This window comes from Balaenoptera borealis, assembly GCF_965194805.1.
Source record: "Balaenoptera borealis genome assembly, chromosome: 5".
NCBI lineage: Eukaryota > Metazoa > Chordata > Mammalia > Artiodactyla > Balaenopteridae > Balaenoptera > Balaenoptera borealis.
The window spans coordinates 60,347,340-60,364,072 of NC_138862.1; the positions used below are offsets into that span (position 1 = coordinate 60,347,340).

Genomic DNA, 16,733 nt, shown 5'->3' on the forward strand with positions numbered 1-16,733 from the left:
TTTGATATCACGTGAGGGGCCCAAACCCGTAAGCCTGGGATTTTGCCGGCGGGCCCCAGGGGGGCGGAACTCCATCGCCATTTCCGGCCCCTAGACCACGGCGTGAACGTCACTTCCTTAGCAATGCACTTTAGCCCGTTTCACCCACGCCTTCTACGTTGCACTTTACAACATAATCTTTGCGGACATTTTTGTTTTGTTTTTGTTTTCCTAAAATCTAATCGCAATAAAATTAATGTTCAAACGATCCGCAAAAATACAGGCGCCGGAGATGCAGCAAGCCCGGTTGGGGAGAACAGGGCGGAGCCCGGGGGTCACGTGACCGTCTGGGCCCGCCCCCCTCTGCAGCTGAAGACTTCCCCTCCCACAGTGACAGAGCCTCTGGGTAGGTGATCGGCACAGTTTCTGGACCTCGCGCCCCGGCAGGTGAGTGGCGACCGGTAACCGGTGGCTGGTTGGGATAGAAGAGAAGAGGTGGGAGGAGGAAGAGAAGAGAGAGTGTGAATGGTGACCTCTGCTGTCTCGGGCTTCCCCCCTCTGTCATCCTGCACCGGCGATGTAATTTCTCCAGTTGTCTTGACACCCGCTCCCCCACTGTGGTCGCCCCTGCAGCCTAGGAGTTCACATGTCCACCTTTCCCGGGGCTGGGGGTGAGTGCGGCCATTATGGTTCCCCTTTCGAGTCTTTGGGGCTTCGGGTAGTGGGATTGGTTCAGGCATTCTTCGGGGTCTGCAGTAGCCTCCAGGTCTCAATCCCCAAAGCCTGTTCTTTGGCAGAGGCCTTGTAAGGTCTTTACCTTCAGCCCCGGGCTGGGGAGCGGGGAGATAGGAAAAACCTCGGAGGCAGAGGCGTCTCCCGTGAGACAGGCTTGGGAGAGAATGTCACCGATGTGGCCCTCACTGCGGAGTCACCGTAAAGCTTGCTTCCGAATGTGCATTCTCAGTTAATTCTGAGTTTTTATCTGACATCCTTGCGAGAGGCGTTTTATAGATGTCCACAAGCTTTGAATGGATCTGGAAGGGTAAAAGGTGGCCGTTTACCTTTCTCTTCTCTGACTTAATGGTGCAGAAAAGGAGAGGACAGTTGAAAGAATAAATATATACTACCTTCAAAACAGGAGGTGTTGGTAATGCGACAGTCTAGATTGAATGGGGAGGCGTTGAAAGATGGTGTTGCGGTGTCATGATCTGCAGGAGACCCAGGCTAGCTTATGGAAAAGTGACCTCTCTGAAAGGGAAGTAATTCTTCAGAAACTCATTGGGCTGGAAAGATAATTAAACCAATGTGTTTGACCACAAACTTAAAGGTAAGGAGGTTAAGTCGAGATATTGCTGACTTCATATTTTCTGCCTTTGACATCCTCTTGCCATTTCTCCCTAAAATCCTACTTAATTGCCACTCCCAGTCAGTTCCTTGACTAGTGGTAAATTTATGTTAAGTAGCATTTGTATCCCTCCTTAGCTTTCCCCATTTGTAAAACTCCAGGTGACCTCTTCAGATTTTGATGAACTGTATTTTCTGAAAGTGCAGAAAAGATTGTTTAGGTTTTTACCCAACCCAATGTACTCCCATTTCACATGTAATATAGTAACCAATGTTTTGACCCCAAACAATGTGCCTTAGGGAAGAGTGTTTTTCTGTTTGGGGTTAAACTCTTGTTTATACTGCAAACTCAGCAAGTCCCTTGGTTCTTTTAAATTGAAAGGCCTTACAGAAATTACAAATTTGATTTTTAAAATTTAAATTACACATTTTCTTAATCTGAAAAAATTATATTCTTAGTTAAGCCTTAGAGTTTTCTAACCCATGTCACTGAAGAATCCATTAAAAAGACAGCTGAAAAATGAGGAAGATGGAATCATTATCGTTGAGTGGTGGGTATGACTGACTTATTTTTGTTTTTCTGGTATCTTCCAAATTCTCTGCAATAAACTGGTCTTATTTTGTTAAGGGGGAAGTTAAAATTCTAGAGTAATATCACTTTAACAAAATGTTTTACAGTAAGTTCAAAATAGAGAAACTCGCTTATTGATGCTCATTACTAGAAAACATAACCTTAAAGATCTTTCTTGCTTTCTCTAACTAATGACGAAGGCCACTATTATGATTTACGGTTTTAGCATTTTGTGCACATAACTTATATTGGACAAAAGCACTAATTTGTTTGAGATGTTTTTGTATCGGTGTGCTTGCTACCGATATAAATATAGTTTTATCCATTAGTTTGCTCCAGAGTGAGGTTCCCTGATCACTAGAGGAGAGAAAAATGTAAGCAGTGTTGCTTCTTTGCCCAGGTAACATTCCACCAAATAAGAGGAATTCTTGAAGTCCAAACCAGTCCTGTCTGGGTGAGACCAAAATGGGATAGAGAAAACAGGCTAAAAAGGATTGAGTACCAGAGGAGAGAATGTCAATGTGAAAGAGGTTGAATGAGTTTGCAGTTTTACTTCACAATTCCCCTGATTTTAGGGAACTTACAAAAGCAGTAATTTAGACCACTAATGAAATCTGGAAGATTGGCAGCAGGAATTGGTGACTAAATTGCTACTAAAGTTGAATTTGAAAAAGCGCTTTGACGTTATACACGATTTACACACACAAGTGATGTGAAGTGTGGAAACCATTTCTGAGACTAGCTTTTTATCAATCTATGAGTATTATATGCAGAAATCTTTTTTTTTTTTTTTTAGGCCATGCCACGTGGCTCATGGGATCTTAGTTCTTAGTTCACCGACCAGGGATTGAACCGCCCCCCCCCACCCCCCCCCACCCCCGCCCTGCAGTGAAAGCGCTAAGTCCTAACCACTCGGCCACCAGGGAATTCCCTATATGTAGAAATCTTAACATTCAGTAGAGAATTGTGCTGTAGTCCAACATAAAATGGCACACAGGGGTTTTTGTGTTCGGGTCCCTGACACCTCTTGTGTGCTTACTCTGAGGTCTTTCTTATATGTCACTGCCTTTGTAGATTATGGCCACCACCAAGATGCTTTCTTCCTCTGTGGGCAGAACTAGGCACTCACTTCTATAGACTACTACACGATATTTTCTATTCTTCTATTTTCATTTCTAGCACATTGTATTTAATTACTGTTTGCTGGGCTGTCCTTACTAAACTGTTAAGCTCCTAGGAATTCAAGGACAGTGTCTCTACTGTTGTGTCTTTAGCACCAGGATGCTGAAGTACTTGATAGGCATTCAGTAAATTGTTTATTGAATGAGTGTTTGACAGTTGGACAGGGAGATTAAACTACTTTTAAAGTTCTTGCAGATATAGCTCCTACTGAGTTTATGCACTAGGTATTAGCTTTCAAATATAAATTGTTAATAGTAACCATCCAAATCATGGTCAATAGAATAGATATAAACCTCAGATGGACTTTATTAATGTAGTGATAAACTTATTTTCACAACATATGTGTTTGCGTGATAGGGAAGGGAAGAGGAGTGAGTTGTGTTTATTGAAAAAAGGGGCACTGTACAGGCTACACGTGATATAGCCCTAGACTAAAAGTCAGAAAATCATCATTAAGTACTGCCACTTTAGCTATATGCTTTTAAGTAAAGTTGGGGATGGGGGCTTATGGTTTGATACTTAGGAAACTTTCTATCAAGGGTATTATGATTTCAAGTGAGGTAAACCCTAGGTAATCTATGTGAAAGTATTTTTAAAACTAAGTGGTATTTTGTGATCCTATAGACCTGGGTTCAAGTCTGGCCTTACCACTTATTTAAGCTGTGTGACCTTGGACAGTTTACTTAATCTAAGCTTAAATTTCGTGTTTAAATCTATGCCATAGATACTGTTAAATTAGATCATGAATGCAGAGGGCCTAGTACATACTTTGTACATTTAAAAAATTAACTTTGCTGATATCTAGTTTGATTTTATATACTGAATTTCTAAAGGAGACTTTTAGATATCCTATAAAATTAAGCAACAAGTTTGGCGTATGAAGTAAAGAGTAGAATTTGAAATGAGGCTGTTACCAAAAAATAGCAAGAAAAATGTACTTCTAGCAAAGATTCTAAAATAGATTTATTAATAGGAGCTAAGAAATATCAACATAAAGTCTATTATTTTGGCAACTGCAGTGACTTAATATTTTCTATATAAAGATTTTCCAGAGCTTGTGATCATTAATATGTGGAATCAATTTAAGGAAGTATTGTATTTCTAAATTATTATCCCTACAATAGATTATAGAAATATATTAAAATTATACCACCCTATAGAGGTGGAACTTTTGAGTTTAGCTTATATTTAAAATTTCTGCCTCTTATTCTAAATGTTTTTATGCCTTATTTTTATCCTCATTTGAAGTAGGCATAGGAATATAGAGAACACAATGGAGACGTGAACTAGAGTAAAATTTTTCCCTTCCTAGGTTGATGATTCACAAGGTTTGGTGGTTTTGTATTGGAAAATATCAGTAAATTAAACAATAATTGAAGTGTAGCTATCATGAGTTTATGTTTCACCTTAATCCTGAAAAAAATAACTCATTTGTTCTAAGGAAAGATTTTATTAAGAGATTATTGAATATTCTCTTTAATGTCAAGTTTTCTATTATAGTGAAATAAATTATGATCAATAACCATATTTTCCATTTAATTTCTCTGTAGAGACTTTAAAAATTTACTATTTTCTTTGTTTTCTGTTGTGAACTGAAAGTGACTTCGGTTTATATAAGTGTATTATTTTATATATATATAGTATATACATATTATATGTATAGTAAATACATATACATTGTGTGTGTGTTTATAAAGATAGCTGAAATAGATGTATATTTCCATAGTAATAAATCTTTATTTTTACCTGTAACTATTAAAGTCATCTTTAGAATTAGTTACTACTGTGAGTAAAATTATTTAATGATTAATTTATTTGAAACGCCCCTTTATATTTGTTCGTAGTTAGCTCTGTTTAATAAATTTCACAACTGCACTTAGCCTTCAAAATTGGTGGTATTTCATAGATATTTTGAGATTTAGCCTATGATTTTTTTTGTTGCTATTTTTTTGGTGTCAATATTATGACTAGCTACTACAATAAAATTTTCAGTGTTTTTCTGAATCTTAATGCTATCTGTAGAAACGGTTGTTCTTTCGTTGACAAACCTTTTTAAAAATTATATCAACAACATGCCATGTTTTATTTCTTTTCTGAAAAATAGTTAAGCTTATTTCATTGAAAATAAAATGGGTAATGCATGATATAATGCAGAAGAGCTCCACATGTGCTTGAGCAATGAAAAACAACCAGACTTTGTTTTGTTTTAGTTATTTCTTAGTTTAATTCTTTTAAGTGTTTATTTAAAAATAAAATAGAGAAGACTAAATTAGAAAACACTTATAAAATTGAAGAAAGGGCATGATACAGAAACTGTATGTGTAGTAATGATTGTATATACATATTGAAAAAGATGGACAGATATGCATCAAAATAAGTCATCTTAGATTAGGAGATTTAAGAAAGTTTTAAAATTTATATTTGAGTTCCTACAATCACTGTTTATTGCTTTGGGCAATAATTTTTTAATTTGGTATGGAGAATTAAGGCATTTAAATGATGATTTCTTCTTAATTACTTGGATATCCTAAGTGAAAATGTTTTTTGACTTATCCAGATAACTGAATACATTATTTAAGTTTATAGGTGCAGGTATGTTTTTAGGCCTCTGTAAGCTCAGCAGAATTTTAAAAAGCAGAAGTAAATCCCAGCATATAAAAGAATTTAATACATGGTGAAGTGATATTTCAATCCAGTGGGAAGAACTGGGACATATATAGTAAATGTAACTGACACAACTTGTCTGTCTGGAAGAAATTAACTTGAGCGAGTACTTTGCAACATATGCAGAAACTAGTTTCAAGATGGATTAAGAACTTAAATATTTAAAATAAAATATTAAAAATATTAATTTCTAAAATTTTTTTATATATACAATCTAGATGTAGTGATGAACTTTTAAACCAAGATAGGAAATCTGAAAGTCATAAAAGTAAACATAGGTGTATGAGAACACATAGAAATGAAGAATTTTTCAATGGCAAAAATAGAGGACAAAAGCCAGGTTGAAAAAAAATTGAAATATGTATAACAGATAGAGTTAACATTTGTCAGAACTTTTACGTATTAAGAAAAAGTCCACACAGTAGAAACATGGGTAAAGCATATGACCAGAACTTCAAGAAGAGAAATCCAAACATTCAACAAACTTATGAAAAGATGTATAACTTCACTAGTAATCAATATACTAACAATGAAAATTTTTTTCTGATTAGCAGAAATTAAGTGGTAAACTTACCGCTAGCAGGGATGTGTGGTAAAGGATTTTCTCATAAAATGCTAGTGGAGATGTAAATTGTTACAGTTTTTTTAGTAAACAATCAGGCAGTATCTGTTAATATTAAAAATACATATTCTTCCATCCAGCAGTCCCACCGTGTGGACTCTTTTCCTTAGAATAAAAACACCAGTAAGTAGCAAGTGTTCACGTGAATGTCGATTGAAGCAGTGTTTGAAGTAGCAAAAACCTGGGAACAAAGGGAATGCCTGTCAGTAGGGGTATTGATATATAACTTATAGATTTTATGTTTTTAAAATCCATTAAAAGTAGGAGTTAAATCCATACTGGTGAATCGAAAGGATTTCCAAATACATCCTAAAAGGATCCATCATGTATCTGAAGTGAGGAAGGCAAAGTTTAGAGAAATATATGTAACGAGATCCCATTTTTGTTAAACAGCTGAAAAGCACCATGAGTTTTGTATGTGCCTATATGATTGTCAACACTGGAAGGAGGAAGTAAGCAAAAGAAAACAGAAAGACAAAGAAAAAAAGGCAGGGTATTCACAATAACACATGCATAAAACTACATGTTTGTGCATATCTGTACAAGTTGAATTGCAGAAAGGATAGTCACCAAAATGTATGTTTAGTGGTTACCTCAGTACATGGATGGGCATTTTAGGTGGTTTTTATTTTCTTACCCTTTTCTGTATTACGTGTTTTTATTTTTACAATGAACATGTAGTGTTTCTGTAATTAGAAAAAACTACCTTTTTTAAAAAGAAGGGACTTCCCTGGTGGCGCAGTGGTTAAGAATCCACCTGCCAATGCAGGGGACATGGGTTCGAGCCCTGGTCCGGGAAGATCCCACTTGCCACGAAGCAACTAAGCCCGTGTGCCACAACTATTGAGCCTGCGCTGTGGAGCCGGCGAGCCACCACTACTGAGCCCGCACGCCTAGAGCCTGTGCTCCGCAGCAGGAGAAGCCCGCGCACCGCAAGGAAGAGAAGCCCCCCGCTCGCCGCAACTAGAGAAAGCCCGCGCGCAGCAATGAAGACCCAACACAGCCAGAAATTAATTAATTAATAAGTTAATTAATTAAAAGTAAAAGATCTGTTAGGGCAAAGAAGGAATTAACAAAAGGAAGAATTCCATTTGAAATGGCCAGAAATGGCAATTGTCTGAAATTTTTTTTTGTCTTAATTACTTAGGTATCTGAGGGGAAAGTGTATAAATTACCCTGCTAATTCCACAAATTCTCCTTAATTTTGTGTATGTGATAACCCGTGGGCATACAATAAGAAGTTGTCATTAAAAATGTACAGGAAAGTGATAGGCATTACCAGATAGGGTTACAAATTTTATTTTTGGTATGGATATTAAGTCCTCCAGAAATGTTTTCTGCCTTGGGGATAATAGAGCATATTGCACAATTATGGGTCTGTTACCTGACGTAATCGTATGACGGTCAGCATAAGGGAAAGTCCACATTTGGATTTTGGTGAATAAAAAAACTAGATACAACGTTAACTCTCCTTAGAAAGCTTCAAATAAGAATGCCTGTAAAGAAGCAAAATTAAGTTATTTAATACTTGATTTCAGTCCTTTTCAGAAGGACTTTTCAGAATCTGAAATTAATATATCATTCAAAGCCGTAATAGAAAATAACAGATGCTTTAGAGCAGCGGTCCCCAACCTTTTTGGCATCCGGCACCGGTTTCATGGAAGACAGTTTTTCCGAAGACGGGGTGGGTGGCAGCGGGGGGTGGGGGGGGAGTGGGGGAGGGGTCAGGCGGTAATGGGGAGCGGCAGATGAAGCTTCGCTCGCTTGCCTGCCACTCACCTCCTGCTGTGCGGCTGGGTTCCGAGGGGTTAGGGACCCCTGCTTTAGAGTGAGATTTGTTGCATGTTTAAAGCATTTGTATTTGTTTCTCGTGTTGATATTTTTTGTTTCCCCTTTTCCTTACCAGTTTTACTAACTTAATTATGTATATGTTCTTTATTGTAAACTGTACACATTTTTCCCCTCCAGTTTTATTGAGATATAATTGACATACAGCACTGTATAAGTTTAAGGTGTACAGCATAATGACTTGACTTACATACATCATGAAATGATGACCACAGTAAGTTTAGTAAACATCCATCATCTCATGTAGATACAAAATTAAGGAAAGTTAAACAAATTTTTTTTTTCTTGTGATGAAGACTCTTAGGATTTACTCTCTTAACTTTCATATTTAACATTCAGTAATGTAATTATATATCATGTTATACAGTACATCCCTAGCACTTATTTATAACTGGAAGTTTGTACCTTTTGACCACCTTCATCCAGTTACCCCTCCCCCTGCTCCCTTATTTCTAGTAATCACAAATCTGATCTCTTTTTCTATGAATTTGTTTGTTTTCGAAGTATAATTGACTTAAAGCAAATACTATGTTAGTTCCTGCTACACAACATAGTGATTCGATATTTCTATACATTTTAAAATAATCACAATAAGTCTAGTTACAACATGTCACCATACAAAGATATTACATACTTATTGACTATATTCCCTACACTATACATTTCATACCTGTGACTCATTTATTTTGCAACTGGAAGTTTGTACCTCTTAATCTCCCTCACATGTTTCTTTCCTCCCTCAATCCCCTTCCTTCTGGCAATCACCTGTTTGTTCTCTGTATCTATGACTTTGTTTTGTTTGTTCATTTGTTTTTTTTTTAAATTACACATATAACTGAAATCATACAGTATTTGTCTTTCTCTGTCTGACTTATTTCACTAATACCCTGTAGGTCCATCTCTGTTGTTGCAAATGGAAAGATTTCATTCTTTTTTACGGCTAATGTTCCATTGTATGCACACACCACATCATCTTTATCCATTTTTCTGTTGATGGACACTTAGGTTGCTTCCATATCTGGGCTATTGTCAGTAATACCGCAATGAACTTAGTGGGGTGCATATACCTTTTCTAGTTAGTGTTTTTGTTTCCTTTAAATAAATAACCAGGAGTGGAATTGCTGGTTCATATGGGAGTTCTGTTTTTCATTTTTTGAGGAATGTACAAATTCCTTTTGAAAAGAGTTGGGATATATGTAAATAAAAAGTAATTTTAGAGTAGTATTGAGAGGCAACATAGCAAGCAAGGAGGTTAGTGGTGTAGGTACTGGAGCCAGACTGGCTCAAACCCTGGCTCTGTTACTTCTTAGCAGTGTGACTTTGGGGAAGTTTCTTTTATGTTTCTGTATTGCATTTTTCTCAGCTTTAAAATAAGGATATTAAGAGTATATTTATTTCATTAAGTGTTGTGAGGATTAAATGAATAATATAAGAAAAGTGATTAGAACGACTGTTACATAATAACAGCCATGTACATATTTGCCATTATTATTTAGTTACTATGCTTTTTGCTCAGTTAATTAGGTATATATAGTAATTTTATCACTTGGCTTAATTGGTTTAGCCCTCATCGAATCACTCAGTATTTTTAACTAAGTTGAATGGATAATACATGTACAAATACAGTAAAATTTTTATATTCATACATGTGTGCGTTTTCTCCCCCTCTCTCCATCCTTACTCTTTTTTTTCATGTATTTGTTCACAAAGGTAGCATCTTGTCATGTTATTCCCGGGACTTACATTTTTCATTTAACAATGTTACCTTGGAGATTTTTCCACATTGATACAGTTAAAGATGCCACATTCTTTTTAATAATAGTCTAGTATTCACTTGTACTGATGTACCATCATCATCCTACACAACAATTTTTTGAGAGTTTACTCCTGTATCAGGCACTTTTCTTGAATTAAGTCATGCAAGGCTCGCAACAACCTTATGAGATAGGTATTATTTTTATCCCCATTTAACAGATGAGGCAGTTTAGGCTTTGAGTGGTTAAATGCCCACCAATGTCACACAGTTCATAAGTAATAGGACTCTGGAGTTGAACCTAGAGAGTCTTTTTCCAGAGATTACTATCTTAACACCACAGCTCTCAGACTACTAAAAGTTATTTAACTGCGTAGTCTCCATATTAATGGACATTCCAGTCTTTTGCTGTAAGAAACAGTGCTGTAATAGATTATTTTGTTAATAGCACATTTTGTACACATAAAGTAAATTCCTAAAAATGGAAGAGGTGGGTCAAAGGATTTTGAATTTTGGTGGGTATTGCCAAATTATTGTCCAATTTAGGGATGCACTGAAGGTCAGGTTTGTCCTCAGTATTTTGCCAAAATCTGCCCATTTAGCTTGAGTCTTTGGGAAGCTGAATAGCTGAATGCCTTTAACATTTCTAGCATCCCTGAATTACGTGTGATCTACCATCATGTGATAGCATAGGTTACCCCATATCTAATCAGTATAACAGTGTCAGTATGAGAACAAGGTCTGACAAATGTCATGACGTTTTGTTACTTTCAAATAATGGTAAGCATTCTAGATATAACTTGAAGTGCTGTTTATGTGACTCATACCTTGAAATTCTATCAATTGAAGTTTGAATGTAACTTATTAAAAGTAAAATACTACCGTTGTTAATAATTGTGAAAGTTGCTGATTTTATGTACCGAAACAATTATGTTAGAGCTCTCAAATAATACATAGGGAATCAGATTGCCAATTAATATGAACATTGAGAGTGTGATAGCTAGCTAAATGTAAGAATAACTGTATCTTGTGAAAAACGGGTTGTCACTCTATAAGTCCTAGTCTTAGATAATGCAGAATCAGACAGTGAGGGACTATTAAGATGAGTTACAATATCCACAAATAATTTTGAATATAACATACTTCTGTTCAGTGTGCTCTATTTCATTTGTTTCAAGAAAGAAAAGTATCTCTTATTAATCCAAAGAATAGGCTAAGTGACACCCAAACTCTTCAATGTGATCCAAAACAGACCCTTAAAGTACAGAATGCTCAAGTCCCAACTTGGTACACCTGCAGTGCTTGAATGTAGATTTATAGTACCTGCTATTGTTCAGTGGTGTGTGTGTGTTTTAAACATGATCTCATCTTCACCCAAAGATGCTGTTGGATAAGGAGGGTGGGGGAAGTTCCTAAAAATAGGCAATGATAAAGACCATTAATTCTTTATTGTTAACTATTTCTACCTCAGAGAAGAATAAAACAACAGACAAGAACTCCCTCTACCTTCACCCTCCAAATGAATCATTGCACCATAGGAACTTTGATATTCAAAATATTAGAGCTGAGCCTGAATCTTGGAGGACAAACCCTTCTATGCCTCATGTCTCATGGCTCAACAGTTCAAGATAAGATTCCTAAATCCTCACCCAAGATATTGCCATTAAGCCCTGTTCTGAAACAAAAATGAGTAAGTACTTTAGAGGCATTTCTGACTAATATACTCCTGAGCTGTTAAGGGACTGTGGAAATTCTCAGGATTTGCCGAACTTGACTGGACAAGTGGGTGCCCACACAGCCTTATCAAGAGCCACATCAGTTCATTCTAAACAGACAAAAGCCTGTGTGGTGGTTTTCAGCTGTTTCCCCTACAGTATTCCTGGGGTTAAGGTTCTCTTATTAGCATCATAGGTATACATAACATCATGTAGTCTTCTATAACTGTTAGTTGACAAGTAAAAACAAAAGTGAATATGATGTGTTCTGTGTAAGCATTATGCCCTTACAGGAGTCATATTGTCAATACTTTGTGCTTTTTAAAAAAAGTTTTATTGAGGTATAATTGACATAATTGCAAACATATTTCAAGTGTACTGTTTGACATTTTGATACATGTATACACCCATGAAACCATCACTACAGTCAATATCGTGAACATATCCATCACCCTCAAAAGAAATTTCCTCGTGCCTCTTTGTAATCCCTTCCTTCCATAGTGGGGGAGTGGACCTCCCCACTGCCCGTCCCCAAGGAACCACTGATCTCTTTTCTATCACTGTAGGTTAGTTTGTATCTTCTAGAGTTTTATATAAATGGAACCCTTTGCCCAGGGCGGGGGGGTCTACCTCTTACTTTTACCTGTTTCAATGATGCATTTCTTTTTATTGCTGAGTATTCACTGTATACCACAAATGCCACAATTTGTCTATCCCTTCACTTGTTGATAGATATTTGGGTTGTGTTTCTGCTTTTTGGCTGTTATGAATAAAGCTGCTATGAACATCCATGTAGAAGTCTTTGTTTGGACATAAGCTTTCATTTCTCATGGGTAAATACCAAGGAGTAGAATGACTGGGTCATATGATAGGTGTATGCTTAACTCTCTAAGAAACTGCCAGATTGTTTTTATAGTGGTTGTACATTTTACATTCCTACCAGCATTACGTGAGAGTTCTAGTTCTACATCCTTACCAACACTTCCTGTGGTCAGTCTTTTAAAATGTTAGCCCCGCTATGTATGGAATGGCATTTCATTGTGGTTTTCCTTTGCATTTTCCTAATATTAAGCATATTTTCATGTATTTATTTGCCATTCATGGGTCTTCTTTGTGCAGTATATCTTCAGATCTCTTGCCCATCATTTTAATTGTGTAAAATTGTCCATTTTAGTCAGTTGTCCATTTCTGTGTGTGGTTGTATAGCCTTTTTTTTTTAATAAATTTATTTTATGTTTTTGGCTGCGTTGGGTCTTCGTTGCTGCGCGGGCTTTCTCTAATTGCGGCGAGCGGGGGCTACCCTTTGTTGCAGTGTGCAGGCTTCTCATTGTGGCGGCTTCTCTTGTTGCGGAGCACGGGCTCTAGGCACGCAGGCTTCAGTAGTTGTGGCATGCGGGCTCAGCAGTTGGGGTACTCAGGCTCTAGAGCGCAGGCTCAGTAGTTGTGGCGCACAGGCTCAGTTGCTCTGTGGCATGTGGGATCTTCCTGGACCAGGGCTCGAACCCATGTCCCCTGCACTGGCAGGTGGATTCTTAACCACCACACCACCAGGGAAGTCCCTGTATAGCCTTTTTGAGCTAATATTTGTGTGTAAAATTTAAAATAATAATACCAGGCAGAATAATGGAGACAAGATTTTATCTATTCTTTGTATAATTGTTTGGTGTTCTAGCATTTATAACATCAAACAAAATAACCACTAAAACTATAACATTTTAAACTTTTAACAAACATTTTTATTCTTTTAAATCAAAAGGTCATTCTATGATGGTAATATTTGGCTTCAGCTTTGGCCTCAGGTAAATACTGATTTTTAAAACCTTGGCCGTTGGGCATTAGGCCCGAATGTATATTCAGTGCACTTCAAAGGGGTTGTATCAGTTTTCAGTCAGTGAAGGCGTGTGCCTATTTCCCACACACCTTTGCCAGTACTGTCTCTGAGCAGTATTTAGTAATTGCCTACTATGTGTCAAGGCGCTTTACTATCTAATTGGGGTACTCATTGAAGAAAGCAGGTGTGGTCCCTGTTTTCCTCACACTTAAAGTCTGGCAGTAGAGACAGACACTGAAAAATTCTGTTCCCAGATTTTTAATTACAGCAGTGGTAAATGCTACAGAAGAACAATATTGAAGGCTGTGAGCACATACCAGGGGGAACTGGAAGTTAATTCCTTAGCAAACCATACTATTGAAAACCTCCATCTGTGATTAAGTCCTTCTCTCCCCACAGCCAATTTAGTTAAATAAACCCTGGTTGTTATTAATCATAGAATACTAGGCAGACTGTTAGAAATGCAAATTTCTTGCCCTCTGAATTCAGTCTGTGGACTTTGACTGAAGTCATATCTTTAAATCCAGATTGTGAAGTGTTTTTTCACCTATGTATATTAAGCAGCGTTCTTTTCCTCTTTTGTCCCCAGTTTATGCTTTATGTCATATTTTTATTTTATTGCAGAGATTTTATGAATTCCTGAGTTGGAGGTAAACCTAGTTAGGGTGATGGTTCCTTTTAAACATTGAGTTAATAAGCCTTCGCACAGTTTGTGAATCTTCTTTCTTTTCTATCCCATCCATGAAATAAATGACAGGACAGATCCATTTGAATATGTAAGCATGATTTTATAACACAAGGTGTAGTAGCACTTTTACTGCAACACTGCTGATGCTGGCTCTTCTCCTGTGTATATCATTCTCAAATACGTGCATTGCTTGTGTTTGGCCTGCTCATGATGTGTTTTCTTGGCAAAGCAATCAAGGAAATTTCTCAGTTAACGTTCAAAAGAGTGGTATGGTAATTGTAGGCAGTTTTCAAGATAAGTTTCTAGGTATTTTGAGCAATAGTTTATTTTTAAGTAGTTGTAAAATTTCTGGGTTGACTGCTTTTGAAAGGGATAGTTGTCATACAAGACTGTTGGCATTTAAAAAAAAATAATTACAAGCAACTCATAGGCCTGAGAAAACCTATCCAAAAGCCGAAGAGCCATTGCAATGCTCAAAGCCCATGAAGAGTAAGGATCCTCTCAGAAGAAAATTTGTTAAGGACAGTCCTCGGCAATGTGAACCTGGAGTTATATAGACTGTTTAACCCCAGAAATTTCATTATTATTATTATTGTTATTGTTATTATTAAATACTTTTGGGGGGGAAGACTGTAGGATTTGAAATAAACTAATACTTCATTTTTTATCATTATTGGATTTTAAAAATATTTCTAGTTTTTCACTATTATAATGTTAAAATAAACACATAGGGAATTCCCTGGCGGTCCAGTGGTTAGGACTCCATGCTTTCACTGCTGAGGGCTCGGGTTCAATCCCTGGTTGGGGAACTAAGATCCCACAAGCCGCGCAGTGCAGGCAGGCAGAAATAAATAAATAAATAAATAAATAATACATAAATAAATAAATAACACATATATAAATAAATCCTTATCCACATGTCAGATATATTTCCAGAAGTACAATTTACAAATCAAAAGGTCTGAATATTTTTAAAGGCCTTGTGTATTGCCAAATTGCTTCCCACATTTCTTACAAAATAATAAACCCAAATTGACCTTTCTTTGATGCTTATAGGTCATTCTCATGGCCATTAATCAATTCATAAAATCTTTCCTTGTCTCTTCTATTTATTCTTTGAGTGTAGCTCTTTAATGATTTGTTACTTTAAATCTGCAGTGGTCTAAAATATTAGGTAATAATTTTTAATTGTGCATAAATTGAGTCAATAAGACTATACAAAGTTCTCTTGCAATGTGCAGAAGCTTTAAGACTGTCATTCTAGCAGTTCAGAGATCTTGTTTTTCTGTCTCTTAGGTTTTTATTCCAGTAAAGGTTGGCAAGTCTGACCACTTTATATATAAACATTATTGTGCTGTATTTAGTTCTAATACCATATATTGTCGTTTCTAGGACATACTTTTTTCCCCCCATATCTCATACCTTTGAAGTTAGTGTCTGTCCTGCAGTTTCTGGAGTGCCTTAGTTTAATGTGTTGGTTTTTCTCTTAGTAGTACATCAAATAAAGGAATATGTTATAATTGATGGTATCTTAGATTAGATGAAATATGGTAGTACTTCTAGGTAGGAGAGTGTGTATGTAAGAATTGCTCTTGTGAGACAGCAGCATAAGAGGATTCATATGAATCCTTAGTTGGTTGCCTTACCTTGGCTTCACCTAGTCAGTAAGTTAAAGTGAATGAAAGTATACTAGCAAAGCGTAAAAAATAAAAATAGCAAAAAATGGGAAGCCATAAAAAATATAAATAACAAAAAGTGGGGTACTGTAGTTTAAAGAGAATTATTAAATAAACTATGGTATCCATTTAATGGACTATCATACAGTTTAAGATGATACTTATTAAAATATGTAAAGTTGTATTACAGTATTGATTACAATTATATAAAAAATTGTGAGGAAATAACATTAAAGTCAACAATATTCAAGTTGTGAGACTTTTCTTTGGGTATTTTTAAAATTATAAGCATATTGCTTCTGAAAATAAATTTTAAGCAAAAGTATGTAACAAATGCTTATTTTCTTTACTGTTTGTATCATTTAGCTATCTTCTTGGCCTTTTACGTTCTTGGTAAGTTAAAATATAAAATCAGTGACTCATTTTTTTCTTTGTAACCTGAAATCAAGAAATATTCTAAAAATTCACATAGAAGTCTTATGGGATATTAATGTTAGCTTCACTATAACTTTTAACTCTTTAATAAGTTTTATCTTATAAGAAAAATAAGAGGAATTTCTCAGATACTGTTTCAGGTAATTTTATTATTCCAAATTTATGACAGTCTATTAACCAGAAATTTTCTACTACTATTCCGTGTAGCAAAATTATATTGGGTCTGTTTTCATTAATATTCTTATTAGTTCCAAATATGCCCATTTACTTCACAGTTAAATTTATTTTTACTATTATTGTCAGTTATTTATGTTTGTGTTATAAAGCTCTAGGCATTAATAAAACACAGCATTGTGTGTTGTTCTTTAAAAATCTTAGTTCTTGGGCTTCCCTGGTGGCGCAGTGGTTGAGAGTCTGCCTGCCAA

The 16,733-nt window shown here is 36.1% G+C and overlaps 1 protein-coding gene across 2 annotated transcripts in view; it reads left to right on the forward strand.

The window, feature by feature from the left end:
* The first annotated feature begins 270 nt into the window (after positions 1–270).
* Positions 271–16,733, forward strand: part of ATP6V1A (ATPase H+ transporting V1 subunit A) — a 58,545-nt gene continuing 42,082 nt past the window's right edge. Inside the window, exon 1 of one of the 2 annotated variants that reach the window (XM_082394704.1) lies at positions 271–426. The gene's annotated coding sequence lies outside the window, so the exon portion shown is untranslated. Of the gene's footprint in view, positions 427–16,239; positions 16,267–16,733 lie in introns of those variants that run through there. The other variant, XM_082394705.1, reaches the window with a different exon arrangement.